General features: G+C 38.0%; 1 protein-coding gene across 1 annotated transcript in view; it reads left to right on the top strand.

Moving 5' to 3' along the window:
- Positions 1-24221, top strand: part of LOC130630230 (polyadenylate-binding protein-interacting protein 1-like) — a 57015-nt gene that overhangs the window by 1381 nt on the left and 31413 nt on the right. The gene's annotated exons all lie outside the window — the stretch shown is intronic.

Genomic DNA, 24221 nt, shown 5'->3' with positions numbered 1-24221 from the left:
AACATGTTCAACTTTTAATTTTTAAGGATCATTGGAAATGAGAGCGTAAAAAATGACATTTTTTCCTGTATACACTGTCATTTTTCAATGATAATTGGAAAATGATCATTGAAAAATGATAGTGTATTTCAGCCTTTAAGTTTCATTTAGGAAGTTTTCAGCGGAGAAGTTGTATATACTGCCGATGTTTATAATAAAAAATGACATATCGCAGAAATGATTTTATTTCTTTTTCGCGATAACCATGTACAAATAACGTAACACAACTATAAGCGTCGGAATTATGCTAGGGAATAGATACATGGACATGTAAACTATGGACATGTAAAACTGAAGCCACAATGGCGTTTATGATTTGATTCGGTCAAGTTTGTCTGTTTCTTAAGCGTTGAAAAGACGCTGAATAATGGTTGCGAGAACATTTCTAAACAACGCAGAAATGACGTTGATTAGACGTTGTTAGACGTTTATTCAACGTTGAAAAGACGTTGCGAGAAATTATTTCAATGTTTAAAAGACGTAGCGAGACGTTTTTTCAACGTTGCAGGACGTTGTTTCAACGTAGCTTGTGACGTTGAAACGTTGGGCAAAAAGAACAACAAATGCTTGGAATCATATAGCATCATCTCGAAATAAATATCCAATAAGGTTAGTAGTTCGAATAAAGTTTGATCAGTCTTTGTACAGAGGCAACGTTAGCTATAAAATTTTCAACTCAAGACCTTGGAAAGGTAGCTTTAAGTTGGTCTAGTTTTGACGATTTTACGTTATGTTGCACTCATATGATTTTGATATTGTCTGCATGAGTGAAACATGGTTAAAAGGTAATCCTATCTTACTTTGCTTTGTTCAAATTCCTGACTATCAGTTCTATTATAACAACCGTAATAAATACAAAGATGATGGCGTTGGTTGTTAAATAAAGTCTTCGCTTAACTGTGTATGACGCTACGACATTGAACAACTGGATACCGAGATAGAGCACTTATGGTTCGAAGTATCCGGTGTCAACAAACATCCGAAAATACTCTTCGGCGCTATCTATTATCTTATAACTTTTTTACAGATGGCAAATGGTAACTCTTAATATTATTGTATGGAAGCCTTGAGCTAACTGAAAGATTTGGTAAACTACTGTGTTCAGTACTTTACTGTGGTAGACATAAAGTTATAAGTATATGTAAAGTGCCTCTTCCGATAAAAAAAGTGAATAAGAGAATGAATGAGGAAGTGAATTGATAAACATCATTACAAAAGATCGTGTAATTGACGATGCATTAAAGAAAAGGATCGCTTCTACACAACTGTTTATATGTGACATAAAATACATTTCAGAGAGGTTTAATATTGGAAATGTAGGTTCACAATCCAGGTCTGGCAATTTTCTAGTTCTAGTATAGCAGCATGATATATATATAGTTAGTTCATAGTTTGTGGGTAGTGGGATGGTGGTTTTGGGGACAGAAGAAAAACACTTTAACCATATATACCTACTCATACATACCATGTTATCTCTGGTTATTAAAAAGCTATTATTTAGAGCTAGCTAGGAAGGAAGGAGCTGTAGCATCTTTGAATTTACCTATAAAACGTATTGCAACTATTTCCTCACTACCTCTTTTCAATTTATCTCTTCAAAAACGACGTCCCAATCTTCTCAGCATTTACTACCAAAGTAAGAAATATTCATCAACGAATCTTTATATTTTACAATTCGCTTTTATCAAATTTATTTATTAATATTCAATCGTATGGCCGTTGCAATGGAGCAGTAACATCCGATCCATCTAAAGAAATTAACTTTCTAAAACTTATCAAATTAAAAAATTTAATATTACTAAATTTCACCAAATGCCCATATAGCATCAAGATCAATATTATCGATCTAACTCACGATGTAAACTTTTTTTGTTCTTATAACTATGATAAAATGAAACGTACGAGTAACTAGCAGACAAGATAGAGGGAAAATATGCATTGGTATCTTAAGAAATCAAAAAAAATCAGTTACTCGCTGGGGATGTTGCCATTGCAACATCCAGCAGGTAGATTTTAACGTATTTACAAAAGGTGGAATGAACTTTTTCCATTTTTTGATGATAGCGCATTATAAAACTTACTAGCCAAGTCTTGAAACGATCCTAATACAGGTTGTCTATTGCGTTACGAACAGCGTCATCAATGCTTTGGATCGCAATGTCTGCATAAGAATACGAGTTGGCAACTCCCAAGGCACTTCCATTGGTTTGTAAGAGGTTTTTACCATCGAACGTTGAATTATTATGAGTAAGGCAGATTTCTAATGCTACGGTTTGTGGTATTTGTAATTCACAGGGAAGTGCTTACTAATTAATTTTAGAAAATAACTGCTGATATTTGTTTCTACATTCTTGCTTACGGTGCATTGAACCATATAATCTTTCTCTTTCAATTTTTTCTGCCGTTAGTATCACCATTTGAGTTCTCATTTTTTACTTCAGTTTTACAGTGTAACCTGATTTTTTCAACGCCTCCTCGAATACTAATGCCACCTTATTAAATATTTTTTTCATTGCCTGGAATGATCTGATAGACGTTTTATAATAGTTTGGGGGATTTCGTTGTTGACACTTGGAGGGTGGTTTGATTCAATGTTTATGTATTATATTATACTTTCTGGTTTGTGGTATGGCTTATACTTGCCGTCGTTTTAATTTAGAGTAACATCCAGGTCGTTGCCAATTTTTTGGTTGCATTCAATTACAATATCTAAGTCCTTTTCTTGAAATATTGACTTAAACTTTTTTTTAATTTTTCTCTGGACTATAAAAGATTAGCTAGATAATGAATTGAGATTCTAAACGATTTTCTTTTGACTTTTCTGATAAAAAAAACAGTATGATAAAAAATCATCTTTACCATAAGACGTATTGACGTGAACATTTTCTTTAACCAGGAACTTTTAATTTGTTACTAAAAAAGTTTAGCACATCCTTTTTGTATGTTGATTAAGTTTCTTCATAAACAATGTTGTCCTTTGTTTGATTCATTAAGTTTGAAAAAGCTGCAATGCAGGCCAATGGCCAGAACGCTCTATGAGAGTACACGTAACCATAGTCACAAGAAGGTCGTAACAGTGCTAAGTTAATCTTTATTTCTGCTTTGTATGAAAATGTTTTTAAAGTTTTTTACTACGCGCGTGTTCGGAATCAATGCATCATGACTGAGTCTGATTTTCTCATTCTCGTTCTCTGATTTTGCTAGCTTTTTTGTTAAACAAACAGATAAAGCAATGAAAAACAATGTGATGATGGTGATCTACACTCGATGTGTTTGACAATTAAAAGTGTGGGCGAGGCTCATTGTACAGGATAAAATTCTGTGTTGATCCTACTACCACGAACACATTACTTACAATGAAGGCAGCTGAGTATCTAGTGAACAAAAAAATTTGTCCTTTCGCTCCACTAATAAATAATTAAGATCGACTTTATTTAGACTATGGAGTCCTGTCATGTCATGTCTCTTGGCTATCTTTCGTAATTCTCCTATTGTTATCGCCTATATGTTTATAACACTTTTCTGCGTTAGACTTCTAATTCTTGTGGACAAATCTGTCGCTCTTATTTTTTTTATACAAAACCTCAAGACGGATAATTTCGAATTCTGTTGCCACAAGCAATTGCTTGGCTATTTCTACTTTAGATTCACGCATTTTGTACTTGTTAATGTTCACTTATTAATGTTCAGAGTCAGAGTGAGTGAACGTGAAAGTCAGGATCTTAGGTGTTGTCCCTATTCACCAGTGGAGGATTCGAAATATCGTATGTACAGAAAGGGTGTTGTGAAATTAAAGAGATAACCTAAAAAACAGGCGGTTCATCAGACGCACAGGCTTGTTTTATATACCGCTTTTCGCTTGGGTAGTGAAATTGATCCATGATAGAATCAAAACAACCCGACCTGTCGTTATGGATCGGTCATTATGAAGGGTCTGTTTATAACAAAAAGATTCGATGTGCTTGTTAACCATACTTACAGATTTGGTAAGTTAGCGATAACAAATTACGTGAAGCGATTAGCGATGTTAATAAGAAAAGGGAAAAAATGTATTTTCAAAGTGCTAAAGAAGACTAAGTCACGTGACTGCATGGCTAGTTATAATTAGTGGGTGAAAGGCACCTGTAATGGTTAGATTTAATTTGTTGAGAGAACCACTGTTTATGAGTAGTGCGTATCAAACAAGGCATAGAGGCCGTGATAGAGACGTGAAACACGTGCACCTAAGAGTTCTCTGGATGAATAGAAAACTAGACTATGACGACCGAGCTAGCGTGTGTGGATAGTGCAAACAGTCGAAAAATTTGCACAAAGGATGTAAGTTATGAAAGGGTAAAGGATAAGGTAAAGGTACTCAGACACTCTCCCCTCTTGTGTATACGGACTCTTGAAACGCGGGTTCACCGAATATCAGCTGTGCAGAAGTAAAAGATTTACCATTAACATTTCCTGTGACACAAGCTGGCTGTATTTGCTGGAGTAACAAACTTATCAAACACACATGGGGTACGTAGACTACCTACCCCATGTGTGTTTGATGAATGTGGCTTATATTGTTCTACAGGGCTACTGTTCCCTCTGAAAACAAGACAAAAAGTTGTCTTTCTCGCAATAATTATTGTCGAGGATTGTAGTATCGCTTTTATGTAGGGACTCTTTCCATCTCTACTTGTGTATGATCTAAGCAAATACATGGCTAAACAGTTACATGAAATAATGGAAATTGTTTTTTCGATAGAATAATGTGAATAGACTGTTCGTAAGGATAGCTTAAATATATCTTTAAGACTACCTTAAGTTTGTGAGCCTAGATATATACACCTTTTTCACAACGAGGCACAAGTAGTTCCAGGTATGTGGAATAGGAGAGTTTTAATAGTAAGATATTCATCGTTATACAAGAGTCTGCATGAAGTTGGGCATACCCGATCTATGAATAGCCCTACAGATGAGTTTGATGATGATTATTAATTTTATGATCGAAATGTTTCGTGTAACATATTTGAGAAGATATATTTGCGGGCATCAAATTTTCGTGCATCTAAGTGCGCAAAAAAGAATATCTTCGCATCGCCAATTATTCGACTCTGCCCCAAAATTAGACGTGTGAAAATTTATTTAAATAGAAGTTAATGGTAACGATGCTAAGGATACTATGGATGGCTGAATCATTTTGGAATGATAACTTTTGATGGTAGTGACACCTTGGGTAATTAATATAATAGGAATGGTAAGTATGCTGGGGATACTAGGGATAAAAGGGATTGTTGGGACACTTGAAATTCTTGTGATGTTAGAGAGATTTGGGATGGTTGGGATACTGTGGATAGTTAGGATATTAGGGATGGTTGGAAAACTTAGGATACTATGGACGGTTAGGGTAGTAGGGATACTAGGGATACTTCTAGGATGGATGGTTGGGATACTTAAGACAAATAGTTTGCATACTTTGGATGGTGTAGATACTAGAGAACTATGGATTATCCGGATAAAAGGGTACTAGGGATGGTTGGGACACTGGAGATAGTAAGGACACTCGATACATTGGGATGCTTGATTGGCTAAGATCGGAGCGATTGCTGAAACACTTAGGATAATAAAGAGACTAGAAATGCTAGGAATGGCTCGGAAACTTAGGAAATTGGGGAATTTGGGGGTGTTAGAGGTGCTTCGGATGCTATGGATATGCTACGGATACTAAGGATAGTTAAGATACTTTAGGATAGTAGTGACAGTTGAGATACTACACTTTTAATGATAGGCACATTGTGTATGTATGTATGTATGTATGTATGTATGTATGTATGTATGTATGTATGTATGTATGTATGTATGTATGTATGTGTGTATGTATGTATGTATGTATGTATGTATGTATGTATGTATGTATGTATGTATGTATGTATGTATGTATGTATGTATGTATGTATGTATGTATGTATGTAAGTATGTATGTATGTATGTATGTATGTATGTATGTATGTATGTATGTATGTATGTATGTATGTATGTATGTATGTATGTATGTATGTATGTATGTATTTATGTATGTATGTATGTATGTATGTATTCTTTTTTTTGGTTACAATGTGTAGCCAAAACTAATAATTTATGCTTTCTTGTAAAGTAAGGCGAAAGAACCTGTGAACGAGGTTGTAAAAAATATTTATTTACAATTTTATTCTAATTTATAAACAAATTTAACAACTACAATAGATAACTCTTTGTGACAAAAGTTGCTTTTTAAATTCTTCGACCGTTTGGCATAATTTTACATTTTGCGGCAATTTATTCCATAGCCAACAACCTCTGTATAAAACAGAGTTTGTACCAAATAGGTCGTTTTGGCAGGAGGGAGAGTAAATGAAGTCTAAGGGGGAGACTAAGGAGGGAGACTAAATGAATTCTTTTCCCTGTGGGCATTAGAAAAAAGGACGCATAGGCTTTTGTCCAACGCGACATCGAACGCGCCAGATTGCAGAATTTCTATCACGTTCAAACAAGGCAAACGCTTTTCAGTAAAGTAAAGATCAAATAACATATCAAATAATAACTTGACAAAACCTTCGTGTATAAACACATATTTAGCAAGTCTGTTATGTGATCCAACTCTCGCTTGAAAAGCCTTCGTAAAAATTTTACTTGAACGTGTTTTCGTTAACATTTTGATTCAAGCATTGATCAAAACAATAATAGATGTTTGTCTACAAGAAATGTAGAAGTGATAACTCGTGTGAATTTTGTACACGTATGTTTGGTACATAGAAAGAATTAAAACAAATCCAACGAAGTTGTAAACTAAAAAGTCAATCGACGGTGTCTTCCAGTTAGAATATAAATGTCACCAAAACATCGCTGTCTACGCCATGTGCCAAAAACGAAGAAAAATTTTATATAGATGGGTTAATGGGGTAAAGTTTCGAAGATTGCATAAAGGAGGAAGAACTAATTTCTTTTACCTGTTGATAGGCAGTATATTGATGAAATTTCTCGTTTATTAAATACATGGGTACTCCTTTGAAAAATCTTTTGCTTCTGAAACCTTTAAAATAAAGTAAAGCTAAAGATATATGCGGAATATTTCTTTTCAGAAAGTACGAGAAATTTAGATCGCGCGAAACTAAACAAAAACGAAATTTCGTAAAACCTCTTTCCACAGAATTATAAAATTAAATATTGATAATAATAACAATATTGTCAGTGTTGGCCGACGTAAATCCAACATTGATGAAGCTTTTAACGCCAAACATCCATGCAAAGTTATACTTTTATAAAGTTAAAACCTTTATTCTGAAAGGAATGCAATACATCAGGTGTGCAATCCGTAGTGTGCCGAAATGTCACGAATTAAGGGGATGCGCGTCGTAAGGTACACTCTTTCAACCGGAAAACAATACTTGGAACGCAGATAATAATAGAGACTTTCGCGTTAACGATTTCGGAGATGAGAAGGCGAACGAAGCAGCTTGTGGGTTGTTTTTTTTTCACGTAAAAATAACGGCACTATTTATGAAAAACGATTTCTTGAAGCCACGGTATCTGCTGCAAAAAGTTTTGAAAACTCACATGAAACAATAAACAAAAACAAACAATCTCCAAAAACGAAAACAATTTATTAACTTTATCAAGATTTATAAAACAACTTCAAATTTTTGACAGAAAAACAATAACAACGCGGGATGAGGTTTCGCTTTCTTTTTTTATCTCACGTATTGAAAGATAACATCTCTCCTCGCTCTAATTGTATGCAATCTAAAAAGAAACAGAAAATATTTTTATATACTATATTATATTATATGTATAGCAAAGTCTCTAAGTACATTAAAATCCAGTGCCTTTGAGGGGTGATATTTAGAGCTAAATTTCTAAACTACAAATATATATCATTTTTTGGGACAGAGTGCTCAAAAAGTATTTACTAAATACAATATGCTTGATATAATTAATAAAGTCATGCAACTCTGTTTACTTTGAGGGTTGTCTCCTTTTAGGAATAAGTAGTTCACTCGGTAGAGCGTTCACTTCATATTCATATGGGTTCAATCCCACATAACAGTTGTTCCTTATTGAACAGAAAATTAAAGGGTTTTTGTAGCTCAAATGGAAACTTTTTAGCACTCTAGAACCGTCATGCTGTCCCTCCTGGAACAAAATTGACAGGGTACAAAATTGACAGGGTAAATTTATTGGAATTAATGAAACTAGCCACATAAAATATAGATCACTACTTTTTGTGGCCAAGACAACAGAATTGAAGTCACTGTTTTCCATTTGGAAGTACAAGTTGTATTTAACAATGTGCTGAAGGTTGCCCTCATATATATGGCTTTTTGGCCAGTTGACACGCATACTAATCTACCATACTGAACACAAAAGTTACATAAAACACGAAATTTGATTAAGGTCTATAATGTGGTTTCACATTCTTAAAGGGTCATTCAAGAGTAGTTTTTACGTACCATAGCTTAGCTATACCACATTATTGTAAGCTCATAAAATACAATGCAAAAAAATAGGGTTGCAAAGAAAATGATGAAACCCTGAATATTTTTTATCTTTTTTAAATATTTTTATATATGTCCAAACTTAATCTCCCAAAAACAATAATTACATTAACGGTCACCACCATTATCGAACAAAATTCCACTTGGTCATTTGTGACTTCACACGTCGTACATAGCTCACTTTTTGAAAAAATTATTGCAAGGTTCGACTTTTGAAAAATTTAACAACATGCGTAAGTAGGTAAACAAAGTAGAACTTCCAGGGAAAGGAACCGTTTGATAAAGTAGTTCAGGTTTAGAACATATATCAGTAATAAGACGCTAGTAGCAACAGTGCAAAAGTTTTTAACCACAAATGAGCAAATATACCTTAAAGAATGAAGAGGTATATTTTCTGTTTTTTTCTGTTAGTTTTGGATTGGTGATTTAAATTTATTTCCACGATGCAACAAAAAAAGCAACTTGAATTTTAGGAAATGTTTAAAAATTGTATAAAATTTCCTTCTTCTGACTGTAGCTAGGTAATGATTCCATTGAAGGATGACAGCATTTTCCATGGTGGCCACAGGCATCACAAAGTAACTTAGTTAGCTAGCTACATTAAACCAAGGAAAAAACGTAAAAGTAACTTTCAAATCATCCGTACCTTCGCAACCCACTTTTCTTCTGCCTAATGAAAGGGATACCAAACATGCCAATTCAAGCTGATAATTTGGTACTTTAAAATCTTAGTTTCACTGAAGCCATGAATATAACACGTTTTTGCGCATTATAAACGTTCAAATTAATATAGTGTGCCTTCAAAGAAAAGGTACAAGCTTTCCAACTCGAAATATTAAGAGAAATAGCATGCCAAGCTAAGCCAATTATTATCAGGATTTGGCATAAACTATGTATTTGTCTTAGGTCTGAAAAAATACACGATAATTCAAATCAGCCGATAGCCGTTTTCTGATTGCTTAAGTTTACTTCCCAGTCTTTCGCTCCTGGCAAACGCAAAATCGGGAAATCACAGGGGGAAGGTGGTACGAAAGACGGGGGTAGGGGGGTACAAAGCCTATTTATTGGCATTTTTAGCTAACTTTTATTAGAACTGCTCGGTCCAAACTTATTTGTTCTAATAGACAAAAAAATAACCTACCTTTTCGTGAAAAAATATCATTCTTATTTCTTTACCCTGATTTTATATGACTTTTTTCAAATCGAAATTTTGAGAATTTCAATAATTCTCTTGGTATACTTCGGTTTTTAATAAGATTCAAACCGAGTTTTAATTATTGATGCTAATTCGAAACGTTTTTCTTCATAATGTGAAAATCATTTGATCCCCAATTGCTACAATTGTGAACAATTTTTATGCACATCCATCTCTATAGTTTATAATCGGAGGAAAAGAAATAAATCATCAGAAGGAACAACCCAAGGCGATCCTATAGCAATGGCGGTGTATGCTATTACAATCATATCAATGATTTAAATGATTATAGATATTTTAGAGAGAGATCCGATTAATGCTACGAAACTTGCATGACTTAACTGCAGCTGGTAGCTGGAACGACATTAAAGATTTTGAAACAAATTATGTTACATTGGATCGAATTTTGGGTATTTTCCTGAACCCTCGAAATCCTGGAACTTTTAAGACTGTATTTTTTCCTCAAGCTCATCGCAATTTTAAAAATTTTAAAATCAATGGCACGACTGATGGTGAAACACATCTCGGAGCAGTGATTGGTAGTGACAAATGTAGAGACTATTACGTGAACTTAAAGATCCAGACACGGATAAGTGAAATTTGGTCAAAAATTGCGAAACTGGAAACACAAGCTGCTTACAGTTGCTTTGTTACTAAATTCTGAAATAAAATGACATACTATATGCGAACGGTTCTGTTGATATCAGGCCATTTTAAAAAGTTTGATGAACTTATCAATACTAAATTCATACCTTCTATTATACATGGAGTAACGTGTAACTTTTAAAAAGAAAACTTTTACCTTTACCTGCAAAGCTTGGTGGTATGGGAATTCCTATATTCTCAGAAATGTCAGAGATCAAATATGTAAAGTAACTACGATGAGTAACTAAAGGAATTTACGTTCTAAAATCTTTAATGAAGAAAGACAATGTGATTTGAATGATGTAAGTCAAGCGAAGAACAAAATAAATAAGATAAAATCACAAGAAACAAATCAAATTAGATTGTGAAGACACGCGAAATGAATGAGCATCAAAAGAAGTTGAACACAATAGCTTCCGAAGAAAGTGCATCCTTTTGGCTGACAACAATACCTTTAGCCGATGAAGAGTATCGACTGACAAAACAGAAATTCTGGGATTTGATACGAATTAGATATGGATGAAATCTCACACGCATTTCTGCGAATTGTGAATGTAGCAACAAGTTTACAACACGCCTTATCATGTAAGAAAGGTGGGTTTGTGTCTGTCCGATATAATCAAATTAGCACCTCTGTTGAAAGAAGTGTGTAAAGATGTGTGCTTTGAACTGCGTTACAACTATTAACTGGAGAAATCTTATATATTAATTCCCTTGCGTGAGTAAAACTGTGAGTCCACGACACGGAAATCACGGGTCACTTTCTTATGACGTGGCGGTACGCTAAAATTTAACTAAAAAGATTAGGGATGTACTTCATAGATATCGCACATAAGGTGTAAATATATAACCCGCTGCTAATAACGATATAAATATATATACCCTTATGCCAAAAAACTCTATGTTAGAATATATATATAGGTATCGCTACATATGAAACGGTATTAGATATTCACAAAGCATACGGACTGTTAAATGAAGCTCCCAGCACAAAACGGAAATTGTGTTTACGAAAAAGATGGCTGTTCTTTTTGAGTATTCTCTACTCTTTCATTCAAAATAAATCTTTAAAAAAACATTTGAAGAAGAGCATGGTTTTATAAATTAATCATAGCAAGGTTCTGTAAGGTTTTTTCATGTTTTATTTTCAGTTTTGATTATATTATTGTTGCCAGACATGTTTTATAGCTAGCATCATAAAAAGCCAACCACCACTAACAACTAGCTAGCTAGCTAGGAATATATATATATATGTAGCCATGTTCTTTATACCTAGCTAAGTCCATGAACTTATATATAGAATGATTGCTGTTGTTTAACATGACTCATTATGACTTATATATATATTTTATGAAAATTTGTGACAGAATATTATGTGAGATTTGAAATTTTGTTTACTTTATTGATGGTAAAACAGCATGCAAATTGCTAAAAGGACTTTATTAATTTTAGATTTAAACACCGTTTTTTTGTTGGCATTTTGTCTAAAGTTTGGTGAGGAAGGACTGTATGCAATATATCAAATAATGTTTTATTGCATTATTTGTCCTTGCAAATCCCTTTTTTTACACCTTAGATAAAAAATTCTGTCAGAGGCACAATTTATTGTTTATTATTAATTTATTGTTTCACACTGTGTGTCAACCTTTGGCAGGGTTTGCAATAAACTAACTGATTTTAACATATACAATGAGAGAGATTTGTGTTTGACATTGATCAGCTTTTTTGTATATATGTGGCGTTTTAAGTGATTTAAATTTTATGGGTGAGATGTATGTTGAAATGCTTTTGGAAACTTCTTTCCGAATAATTTTCGCATTTGTTAGATGGTCAGAGCAAGTAATTTTAGTAGATTTAGATTTTAAATGTCACATAAATACTGCAGTTGTTGAAAACCTTTAATTTTTTTGGTCATTTATATAATAATGCAGATGTAAGATGCGCACTGCTGTATTGTTTGTTTTTTGATGGACATATATCTGCTACATAAATTAAATGGAATACAGTGGATTCTTCCACGGGAAACAGCTATTGTTGAATGAAAGACGTGCAATTGTAACAGACAAGGCAAGTGTGACAGACTGCATTCTTTGACGTAAGGGTTTTTAATCCTATCGCAGGACGTTATCAGAACTCGGGAACATTTAAATGTTATGAACAAAACGAAAAACGAAAGAAAAGATGTTATTGCAATGAGAGAGTGTTACAGGTGGAACATGGTTCCTTCGCGCCTTTAATCTTATCACCTATTGGTTGCATGGGTCAAGAATATGGAAAATTTTACTCACATGATTGACATTGACATTTTTACATATTTTGGATGCTTGGGTTAAAAGAGAAATAGCGTTTTCATAGTTTTTGTGTGCTTACGTGGGAGCAGCTTTCTAACAGCAGACCGAAATTTAAAAAAAGTCGTCCATCCATTAAGAAGATGCTGAGAGATGGGTGAGATGAAGTGTCGGATATGGAACGTTTGTAATTTATAATGTCTACTAAATGTATATACAGGTTATTCTTCCATGTTGAATGTCTCTGTTTATTTGTGTCTTTGATTGTAAAATTTTAACAATATAAAATAATTTAGTTGTAAAAGTATTATAAAGAAACCATGACGGAAGCTCGTAAAAAAATTCCTATCACGTTCCGTATTTTATTATTCACCCAAAAAGCATTGCAGCTCGAGAGGCGCAGGTAAACAAAATTAAATTAAGGCCGTCATCAAAAATATGTTGTATTTGCGTCCTCCGACCGATTCACTTTTGGTAATAAAAAGAGAAAATTTCGCGAGGTATTTTTTTCAAAAAGAAAGTTTTTTTCGCCAGAAAATGCAAAATTGACAAAAACTCGCGAAAAGTAATTTCCGTAAAAATTAATTCCTTTAGGGCACTCCCATGGCTACTGACAGTTTATAGGGTGGCGAAAAATGGTCTACAAAGGATGTCGAGTGGCTCTATACTGTTTTGGCCCTGGGAACGAATTTGCTTGCTCCGATCTGAAAATCCCGGGGGAAAATACGCCCGACCGCCCGACCGACTTATTTTTGTGGGGTCTTCAGGACGCGACACACAACATATTTTTTAATGAAACCTGTAAGAAGTTTTTTATTTACATCGGTCTCTGTCGTTATTTAATAGAGAAATATTTTTTCGATAAAGATGTGAAATTGAAACACAGCTAGCTGTTTAGTTCACAACAACTTTACTAGAGCAGTCTAGTCAGGTAGCTAGCTAGCAAGTGTTTATATATGTTACTTTCGTTATGCACAACAGTTTTATTCCAATGTCAGTCAGGGAAAAGTAATTAGACTATCATCTCCTAATTAAGCCATGCTGATATCCTAATTAGGATATGAAATCATATTTTTAGCTTTTGCAAAAAAATACGCACATTCGCGTCAGTAGTTCTAGGGAGGGTTTTTAACCACACTTTTTTCAAAAACCACGGTCAAACTCTTATAAAAATATCATACACAATGTTTCTTGTGACGTCACAGCTGATCATCCAATACAAGTCCCTATGATGCTGCGCACATCAAGGTAAAGTCCTTATGATGCTGTGCTTAGTCATGCATATCAAATCATACAACAATGAGTAAAAACAGTTTGTGACGTCACAACATTTCGTCACGCCCCATGGCACAAAAATGTGCTGATCATCAGCAAAAATCCACTGATCATCAACGCATGCACAGTAGAAATGTGAATTCAAAAAAAGCTACTAATAAATGTGCATTAACTGTCAATCAAAATTCGATATATTCGGAACTGCAGTAGTCATGACCTTTCTAGCCGGTTTTGGTATCTCCCTCTTACTTATGGCCTTAGCATTAGTACAAGAATCAGAGAGGGACAAGGACAATGAACGAAGGATTCAAGACTTAGAAGATGATGTTTATAACTGTAAATAAGTGGAACAATGGAAGGACTGTTAAAGGGTACTCGATGAGTATGATCGATGTACCTGCGCATATTGGTTTGTGGTAAAGGCTATAATGTTTTGTTGCTACTGTTATCAGGGATACACTACATATAACGGGGGTAGCTGTGTATGTGGAATGAGAAGTTGTTTGAATTTCAATAAACAAGATGCTGAAATTTGAAGAAGAATATGTCAACCCCAAAATATTCTACTCATTTGCTGCTACCTTTACAGACATCAACGATTCAACGTGGACTACCTCACAGTGTCAGATCCTATTCCTGCCAATGGAGGTAAGGATAATCGGTACATCATAGGGTACCATACACGATACATCGTAGTTGCTTTGAGGGTAAAAACACCAAAAATCTGGTCCCCGCAGGGGGGTCACTCGGTACAACGCCAATGCTGTACCAGCGATGAGCCTTGATTTCGAAGAGTACCCTGATTGGGTTGCAAAGTATCGTCAAATCTGGTCCAAGATCGAAGAGCTGATTTCTGATCAATTGACGACAGAGCCTGTGAAAAAGGACCGTTACGTGAACGCCAAGCTTAAATACTACAAGGACGCGATCACGACTAAATTCCATGGTATGCCAGTACCCTACGATGAACCCTGCCATACCAGTGCCATCCTGGCCATATCATCTGAGTATATGCAAGGTAAAAACCACTACCCCCAGGTACATTTTGTGGAATGTTGGTATAAGGACTTCAAAAAAGAATGACTGCTAAGTAAGGATTAAAAAAAAACATATATTTTATAGCCCCTACAAGGACTATAAAATATATAAAAATTAAGGCTTGTAAGTAGGTGGAGAATCTACGTAGAGCTTACACACTGTACAGATTGAAGTTCTTTTAAAATTTCATCTTTTCCCTCTTGTATTCCCTTGGCAACTAGCTGAGCACGCTCCTGCGCATTGATAAAGTCAACAATACGGTTAAACCGCTGCCTCACCTGTTCCTTCAATAGCATATACTTTTCCTTCTCCCGAGAGATCAGACGATACTTGTATTCATCAACAACTCCAATTTCAACAGCCTTTGAGATGAGATCGACAATGGAATTCAATTTACTTTCAGCAAACAGCCTAATACCCTCGTACCAAGTTCCCATGCATTATAAACTTCTTAACAAGCCTGTCCCGCTTCTTGATTTCATCTCGCAGATACTTTTCTATATCTTCAATCTTTTTAAGTCTGGCTTTCCTCCGGCATGTCGGTGCTTTGAGCAGGCGCACTCGTTAAATTTGGGTACAGCTTCGTTACATCTTTCATTTATTCTATAAGCAGATGCATCGTTAATCCAGTAAAAGGTACATTTTTCTTATGATGATAATCATCTGTAAGCATGAATTCGAGACGTTCCGTCAAACCCTTCAAACGCATGTAAATTCAAGTGTCAAAACTCCAGGTCAGCATATTCCCCCAAGCGTTTAGCTCCTTGCTGGAAAGCAAGATCAGAATTTTAAACTTTTTTCCATCCAGTAGGCAGTCGTCTTCGTCCAACTGGGGACAAACAAGACGTAGTCGAGTATAGACCTCAGTCCTGTAATATGCATCATAATCACCCTTCATATAGTACTTTTTAGTAGGGTCGTAGGGTAGGCCCAAGAGCTCTTGCAGTTGTCGATGAATTACCACCAAGTACCCGTCCCTGACACGGAGCCTGCAGAGGCTATTTTTCAGGACAAAGAGCTTAATCCTCTCCTGTGCCTGACTGTTCACAATAGCTGCCAAATCCTCAATCCTGTACAGACCATTATAGATCTCAATCCTAATCTTTCTCTGATCCGGCCCTATTTTACGGATCACGATTTCATTGTCACTATAAAGTTCCAGCCACACGGGTCGAATACTTATCGATTTCAAGCCAAATCTCGTATCCTGTCCCAGGTAGTCTTTAATATCGTAGGTTTGTCAATATCAGTAATGTAGAGTTGCTTCACCGTTTTGTTATAACAAAACGATGAACATGTATTCGCACAACCCCAAGGCAAAATACAAATCCAACAGGGGAGAATGGCCACTTGGTATATCAAACCTGGAACATCAGGACCTGTATGTGTCTACAGAATCACACATTTCTGTGGCATTTCCTGAATTCAGCAAATATGCTATAAAAATCCCTACAAATCTGCTAAATGACCAGAGTGGGTTGGACAGGACAGGCCCTGGACTACTGGAATATCCAGGTGAATTTCGCTACGCATTGCGCAACCACTGCCTTGGGCATCTCTGCTAAGCACATGACAGGCTCGGTACCCCATGTCAATTCTATCTTTAAATTTCACGTCTATTACCACATGGCCAGCATCCTTACCAGGATGAAGGTACCCATGCCATATGACAATGGGTTTCATCAATATAAAAATCCCTATTTAACCTCTGGCTACTCACAGGTATGTCGCGAGTATGGTGCAGATCCTAATAGTCTGTACAAATTCAAAGCCGTCATGTCGTCACTTACCAACGGAAGATGGTGGCCTCAGGTTGATGGTGATTGGGCCAAGTTCATCATGCCAACATGTCAGGACTTGACGTTGGTAGGTCTGACCAAATTAAGTGAAGGTATCCGGGTTTGCGTGATCCTGTTGCTTAAGTCGCAAGCAGGGGCTAAGACATCCTTACTCGGGTCTGGTGCGGACAACTATACGGCAAGGCAGATTTTGTTACAAAAATTTGAAGCCATAGTGCGGAGAGAGGAGAATGTTGGACATAACATCACGCAATTTTAGAAGGTGTTGCAATATGCCCGAACTCCGGTAAATTTCGCCGTCATGCCCAGCGTGTACATGTTGCTCTCGGACATGAACCTACGCATTGGTAAAATTGATGGGTACAACAACAATATTGTGATCGCACCTGCCAATGTAAATGTGGGGGTCGAGCTTGATGTAAATAACAAGCCTGTTGTGAAGCATGCAGAGAGGGTCATCAAACCACCTCCTAAGCATACTATCAAAACACCTATATATACTACACCTCCTAGGAATATTATCAAATTACCACCTAAGCATACTTTCAATCCACAGCCTAGGCATACTATCAAAAGACCTATACATACTACACCCCATAAGCATACTATCAAACCAACAACTTCCAGGGAGGTGCAAACCACACCACGTATTACCCTTGTGGGAGGAGGGGATATAAACCCACCACTTATAGAAGGTCAAAACCAACATGACAATACCGAGGCCGCATTGATCACAACGGTGGTAGCTCTCATCATTGCCTACATATGGCTTAAAAATAGCTAATATTAGACTATTTCCTCTTTCAAACGTATACCACGACAAGCACAACGACAGCAGCGACTGCCATGCACAGGTGTTTAGCTTTGTATTCGGCAACGGTTGCCGCTACCCTGAGAAAGAACGAGACTATGGTGCCCATAATCCCGGGTAATGCAGCACCTGCTTTAGCTGCCAGGTATTTGAGGAATTTTTCTAATTGTTCCAGCTGCTTCTCTACAAACCCCTTTCCTGCAGCACCTCCAGTGCTTCCCCCTGTAGCAGTTAATACAATGGTGCTTATCAGTAAACTAACAGCGGAGACGATACTCGCTATAGCGACATAGCGATAAAATTTTAAGCTTTTCAAGCAAAGACGTGTCATCTCCGGCAATCTTCATCAACGTTTCCTTGATATTCTTCAGCTGGCTGTAAATTTGTTGGGCTTGTATCCCCTCTGCTTCTTGCGTGGCCTCTTTTAAATCGTTCAATTTTTCAATTTTTTCCTCAAGCTTTGCTATTTCCCTCTCAAGATTAGCCCTTTGTCCTTCGTCTACCCCGACTTTCTGCTTCTCGAGTTCTTTCCCCTTGCCCTCCGCCTTGCCGATCTCGCTATTGTATAGGATAATCTTTCCTTTCAGTAGCTTCATGGCGTCTCTTATAGTTTGGAGTTCGAGGTTTAGTCCTCGCCTCTCGCGCTCCGTGAATACTTCATCAGTACCACCAAATGAATTTTTTTCCATAAAGCTCTCCGTGGCATCTACAAATTCCTCTATTGATTCCATCGAAATGATATCATCACCCATGTCTTTCCTCACAATGTCATCAACCTTTTGCCCAAGTGCCTGGGCAGCTGCCTTACCCCTATTGCCTGTAGTAACATAGTCGGAGCAACCCAGGGCTCGCACGAGATCTGCCTTTAATCTCTTTATTATCTCCCCGGCAGCCCGCAACCCACCCTTATCTTTTGTAATTAATGCTGTAAGGTCTATATCGTTAAAAAAAACGGTTCCCTTCCAGCCTAAACTTGTCATAAGGTAATGAAATAGGCTTCCCTAACCTCTCCTCAAAACGTTCGTAGAGCTTGTCGACCTTTGATTTTATTATTTTTTGCCTCTGCTTTGAAAGGATAGCCCCCGGCACACCCTGTTGTTCTCCTAAAGACCGTTGGCGGTCTTTAGGAGAACAACAAAAGGCGTTGCTGGAGGTTTTGGCGTTGATTGCGTAGTATCATTTGGACGGCCCTCCTCACCCGGAAGATCATGATCAAATAATGGGTTAGTTGGCATTTATTTAAAACTATATATAATAAAATGAGTGCATTTGGAACTACATTGGACCCCTACGCAGAAATGAAACAGCTTTTGGGTATTAAAAGAAGAAGGCAGCGCGTCAAGTTGAGTTACGTTCCCTCCACAATTAACCAGAATGAGGACCTCTATGTTGGTATCCCAAACCTAGGACAAAACAATGTCATATTTCTTGGAAGTATAAGGCTACTGTTTGAGCTGGTGCTGGCGGGGACCAACACGAAGCGTACCTTAGTCATCAACATAGGGAAGAGTATAGTGCGAAATCTACATATCACCCTAAGCGGCAACGAAATTCAAAATATAAGAGACTATGCACCCCTCGCGGTCTATAGAGACTTGTGGCTGCCCAAGTTTGAGTGTGAAAACAACCTAATTCTAGAGGGTATTAACCCTAATGATGGTACCATCAGAGCCCTAAAGGTCAAGGCCACTGACCATGTAGGTACCGACGGTGAGAAGGCCATTGCTGCCGCCTATGGGAGCACCTCTTCCGTCTCTCTCGGTAAAATGTTCGAACTAACGAAGGAACTATCGTACTACCAAGCGGGATTATACGACAGATTGTAGTTTGTCCTACATTTTTCCCCACATAGCCACGTGATCAAAGATGGAGGTACGGCAGCCTCGGGGTCTACCGCAACCAAGGCAGCGGATGCAGCATATAAAATCACCAGTACTGCCCTGGAGTATGACAAGGTCAACCATGAGTCTCTTGCGAGGGCTATGATGTCACGGTATAGTCGTCTCGCGTTACCCTACGAAAGGATACTCCGGACAAGGTAGTAACCCTTAAAAAAGCAGATACCAGTTATAACCTCCAGATCGATATCCTTGCAAAAAGTGTAAAGGGCGTCTTGCTACTCTTCGTGGACCCTGCAATGGTGAAATCCTATGCCGGAAAGAATGAGGTGTGCTACAACCCCAAGATAGAAACAATATCCATCACTGTGGAGGGTGAGCCCAACGATTTTTACTCACATGCCATGCTTCCTAAGGACCATTTGGAACAGATTGTGAACCTCTTCGAAAGCTACGACTCCAATGCGAGGATTGGCCAGTTTTTCAACGAGAGATGCGCCCTCTTTATCGATTTCCGAGCGTCTCCTGATCATACACTACATGGTTCCAGAAGACCCCTGCAAAAGCTTAGTGACAGGATCACATTGCATATGACAAAGAAAGCTGACAGAACTGGGGATTTCAGATGCTATGTGTACTTGCTTCACGATGCCCAATTAAACATACTAGATGGCCGATTTCACAGCGTTGAGTAGTAATAAATGGCAACGATTACTGTTATTGTTGCAGGTGCTGCAATAAACGCACGAGCATTTAGCGGCACGAACTTTTTGTTTTCTAAACTCTCAGGACACGGCGAAGCAGAGCGGAGAAGGCACGGAGAAGCAATGGAAAAACGGCCCAAGCTGAATGTATTATATAGCCTCAAACGATAAGAATTCAAAATTGTTGGATTATTACACACCCTCCAAGAACCAACAGGATGGCGAATTAAGCTTCATTGTTGGATCATTGTGCGTTCTAGGATTTGTAGTATACAAGTATATGTAAAACGTTTTCTGGCATGTAAAATAAACATGTCAGAAACATCACATATCATTACCGAAGAAGAGGCTAAGAAATTAAGTCAAATTTACTACATGCCAGAACATCTGTGGACTGGACGAAAAGCTATTAAGTTGCTAGCCTCGGAATCCGGTCTCTCAAAAAAGAAGGTCACTCACTGGCTGAGTAGACAACTCTTGTTTCTCAGGCATATCAAGGGCCAAAACGTATTGATTATCCTCATTTCAAAATTACAACACCCAACGAACTGCACCAGTTTGATCTGTTATATAGGTGGCCTCGAGGTACAAGGTTGCAAGGCCCTACGTACCAAAAACAGCCAGCAAGGTCGCGGAGATGATCAAGGACATTTATAAAGCGGGATCTCTTCGATATCCGAAAACCTTTCAGTGTGATAATGGTTCTGAATTCAAGTCAAATGTAACAAAATTGCTAGAGGACAAGGGGGTGGGAATTAAACGGCCTACCACCAAGTACCACCATACGTTTACGGCATTTGTAGAGTCCTACAACAAGGTACTCGCTAAAAGACTCTTTGAACCTCAGGATGCGCAAGAGCTGGCGTCTGAGGGACCCAGTAACATTTGGGTCAAGCAAGAAAAAGTCTAAACAACAGCAAAACTGTCATGATCGGTATGAGGCCCAACAAGGCGATCAAACTGGATGATGTCCTGCTTGCGAAAAGTCAGCAATATCCCGAAGAAAAACCCTTACCCGAGGATGGGTTGTACTTGTATTTACTACAACCAGTAGAAGAGCACGGTGACTCTCAAAGACGTGCAACAGTTGCCTTTTGGAGCAAACATACTTACAGGCTTGATAGGGTAGTAGCAGTTAGTCGTGTACTTTACTATTTGAAAGATGGTCCTGATCTTAGCTTCGTGTCCGAAGAACTCATGCTTATTCCAGAGGACGTTCAGGTACAGCCGGAGGATGTGAAGGATTGGTGAAGAGTAATTTCAAGAGTACCTCTAGGGCATCCAGATCTATTTCATCCTCGTCATCATCATCTTCGTCATTCGGATCCTTTCAACAATCCAAAGGATGTGGTGTATAGAATGGGTATCCATATACAATACTTTTGATAACATTAGGTTCGTTTTATCATAAAATATCGACCGAGCGTCTATCTGGTATCGGAAAGTTGAGTATATCACCTATTGTTGTGATATCAGCCAACTCCGATAGCTTCAAATCCCTATCCTTGATAACCTGGTAACAGAGTGTCCCATATTTGTTCTCTTTAATGTCAACAATATGCAGCCTTAGACGTTGAATATCGGCCTCTATATCCTCGTCGATCTCACTTCTTGCAAATGTTGCCCTTGCTTTTTCGCCTGACGCTACCCTGTTTAAAAGGTCTTCGTCAGTAGGTTATTCAAATCCTTCATAGTATTCTCCATCTCGATACCTAAAATTGTCCACGCAGGTTGAGCAATATCCAATGAATGACCCTCCGTTGATGCAACAGTGTAGCACAGGTACCTGAATATTGTAGTTCACTGCAAATTGATGTTTTTGTACATAGGCTTTCATCTTCTTGATATTTCAGTCAAAAATGATAATTTTTACTACTTACAGGAGTAGTAAAAATTAGCGCCCGCCTAGTCATCTAATGCCGGAACATCCAAATCGTACAGGTCATCCCGAGTTAGGTCAATAAGTCCGAAATGGTTTCTGTAAGGCTCCACATGCCCATTCTCCTTAAAACGATCCCAACGGTATACAAGGCATGTATACCGTTGGGATTATCAATGACAACAATCTCTTCGGACTTTGGGTAGTTGTCCTTGAATCATCTCCTTTTGGTAGGAATACTACGTCTTTGAACACGCGCACAGTAGTATGGAAGATGATGATACTCGTCATCGTCCTGTGACGTATGTTTTCTGCATATCATGATAATTTTGTCCTTTCCAGGATCTTGAGCATGTGGTACGTACCGTTCTTGGAGCCTCGCATTTTCCTGGGTCTGTACTTCGAGTTCGTACCCTGGCTCCACAAGTTGTTCACCACTGGAATCAAGATCGTTCTCGAGAATGGCAATCTTCATATCTTTTTCTTCGAGGGCTTGACGTTGTACTTAATCACGGATTTTTGGGAACATCGTGGTGCAGCAGTATTTCCTAAACCTTCTTTCCCTGGGTTGCCGGCTTCCAAACACCAGCTTGTACATTCCCTCCTCATTGATGCAGAGGTTGTACTTTTGAGAGTCAGATGGCTAGTTTACTGGTTCCCCCGTGAGCGTAATTTTCCAGACTGCAGTGCCTTCAGATGGTGCTGGACGTGTCTTTCTTGTACTCCAGTTCACCTTGTACTACTTCCTTGGCATAGGTCCAAGAGCGGCCGTTGGTAGTCACGGTATGTAGTTTGCTATTGTTAAATTCAACGGAAAGTTGCGATGACATTTCTATATACCAATATTCAGCCACCGGTTTTCAACGTGGTGATTCGAGGATTTTCCAAGTCCTAGGATGCTTCAACCTCGCGTACAAGCATGCGTGCGTAGATTTTTATCAATTCAGTCTTGTGTCATCCCAGTCCGAAATCATGTTCGTCTCTTCGTCTATCATTTTCATATCGGGCCTCTCAAAAACAAGGCTTATTTCTGTCGTCTCAAATTTCTGGGGAGAGCTGTATACGACTGCGTTAATAGCCAAAGACTATGCTTCTTATGCCTACCTGAAATAGCCAATTCAAGCAGGGACTGTCGACGCTTGTCGAGGCTTTCGTCGGCTATCATATTATTGACTATGAAGAGACTCCCCTCACCTGCCAATAACGACGATAATTTTTGGATGCATTCAAAGAGTTGTCCTTCCAGAACGAGGCCCTCTCAATATAGGTCTTATTCCACCGTATAGTAGGGCACAAGATGATGATATTGTAATAGTGGTGTCTGTATTCGTTTTCCAGCAGGTCTAGGACACGTTGTGTTTTTCCACATGATGTTGGGCCCGTGAAGATTGCCGTATGAGGGTCTTTTACAACGTCTAACATCATTTTATTGGTAACCCCATTTCCTGTTTTCAATTTTTGGGTACAGGGCGGCGCAACTGGAACAGATCCATGCGCCCCCATGGTTACTAACAAGAGAACCACGGCAGACGGGGCAAGACTTGGTCTTTCGGGTTTTATATTCCAGAGGTAGGGGAGAGTATGTTATTTTTCCCACTAGATACCGCAGTACCTTGCGGTGCTTCTTGACGAGCAATGCATTTTCCTGGCTGACATAGGATGGCTCAGAGGGTGATCCGATGAGTTCAGCGTACTTGTGTATAATATCATATGTCAGCAGGGTATAGAGAAGTAGGTAATCTTCATCCTGTCTAAATCCTCTAATTTCCCTGTCAATATTAAGAGTGTTTACTTCGTAGTTGATATCACGCTCTTTGCATTTGTTTTGGTACCCCGCTTCCCCTTCGCCTTATCCAAGCAATCTATGCAACTTTTCGTTCGATTATTCCCCCTGATCTTAAAACTGTCCAGGGAAAGAAGGTTTCTACATTTCGAGCATGTCCTATCCATTTGTATTACACCCTTGTGTGTTGGTAAAATACCCTAGCAACATCAGCAAGCGTCGGAAATCTTCCAGTTTCCTGATATTTATAGGGTATCTTGTGATCAAGGTGCAAAAACTCATAGTCTTCCCAGGTCATTTACTCGGAAAACTGGGCTTCAATATGGGCCCTACAGATAGCTATGAGCTCTTTGCTTGCATGCAGAGGCCGGTTCCCGGGGCGGTTAGCATTAGTGAGATAACCATCAGGGTTACAATCCTTAC

The sequence above is a fragment of the Hydractinia symbiolongicarpus genome, chromosome 2 (genome assembly GCF_029227915.1).
Source record: "Hydractinia symbiolongicarpus strain clone_291-10 chromosome 2, HSymV2.1, whole genome shotgun sequence".
Lineage (NCBI taxonomy): Eukaryota > Metazoa > Cnidaria > Hydrozoa > Anthoathecata > Hydractiniidae > Hydractinia > Hydractinia symbiolongicarpus.
The sequence above is the reverse complement of the archived record's forward strand: the minus strand, read 5'-3'. Positions and strand labels throughout refer to the sequence as shown.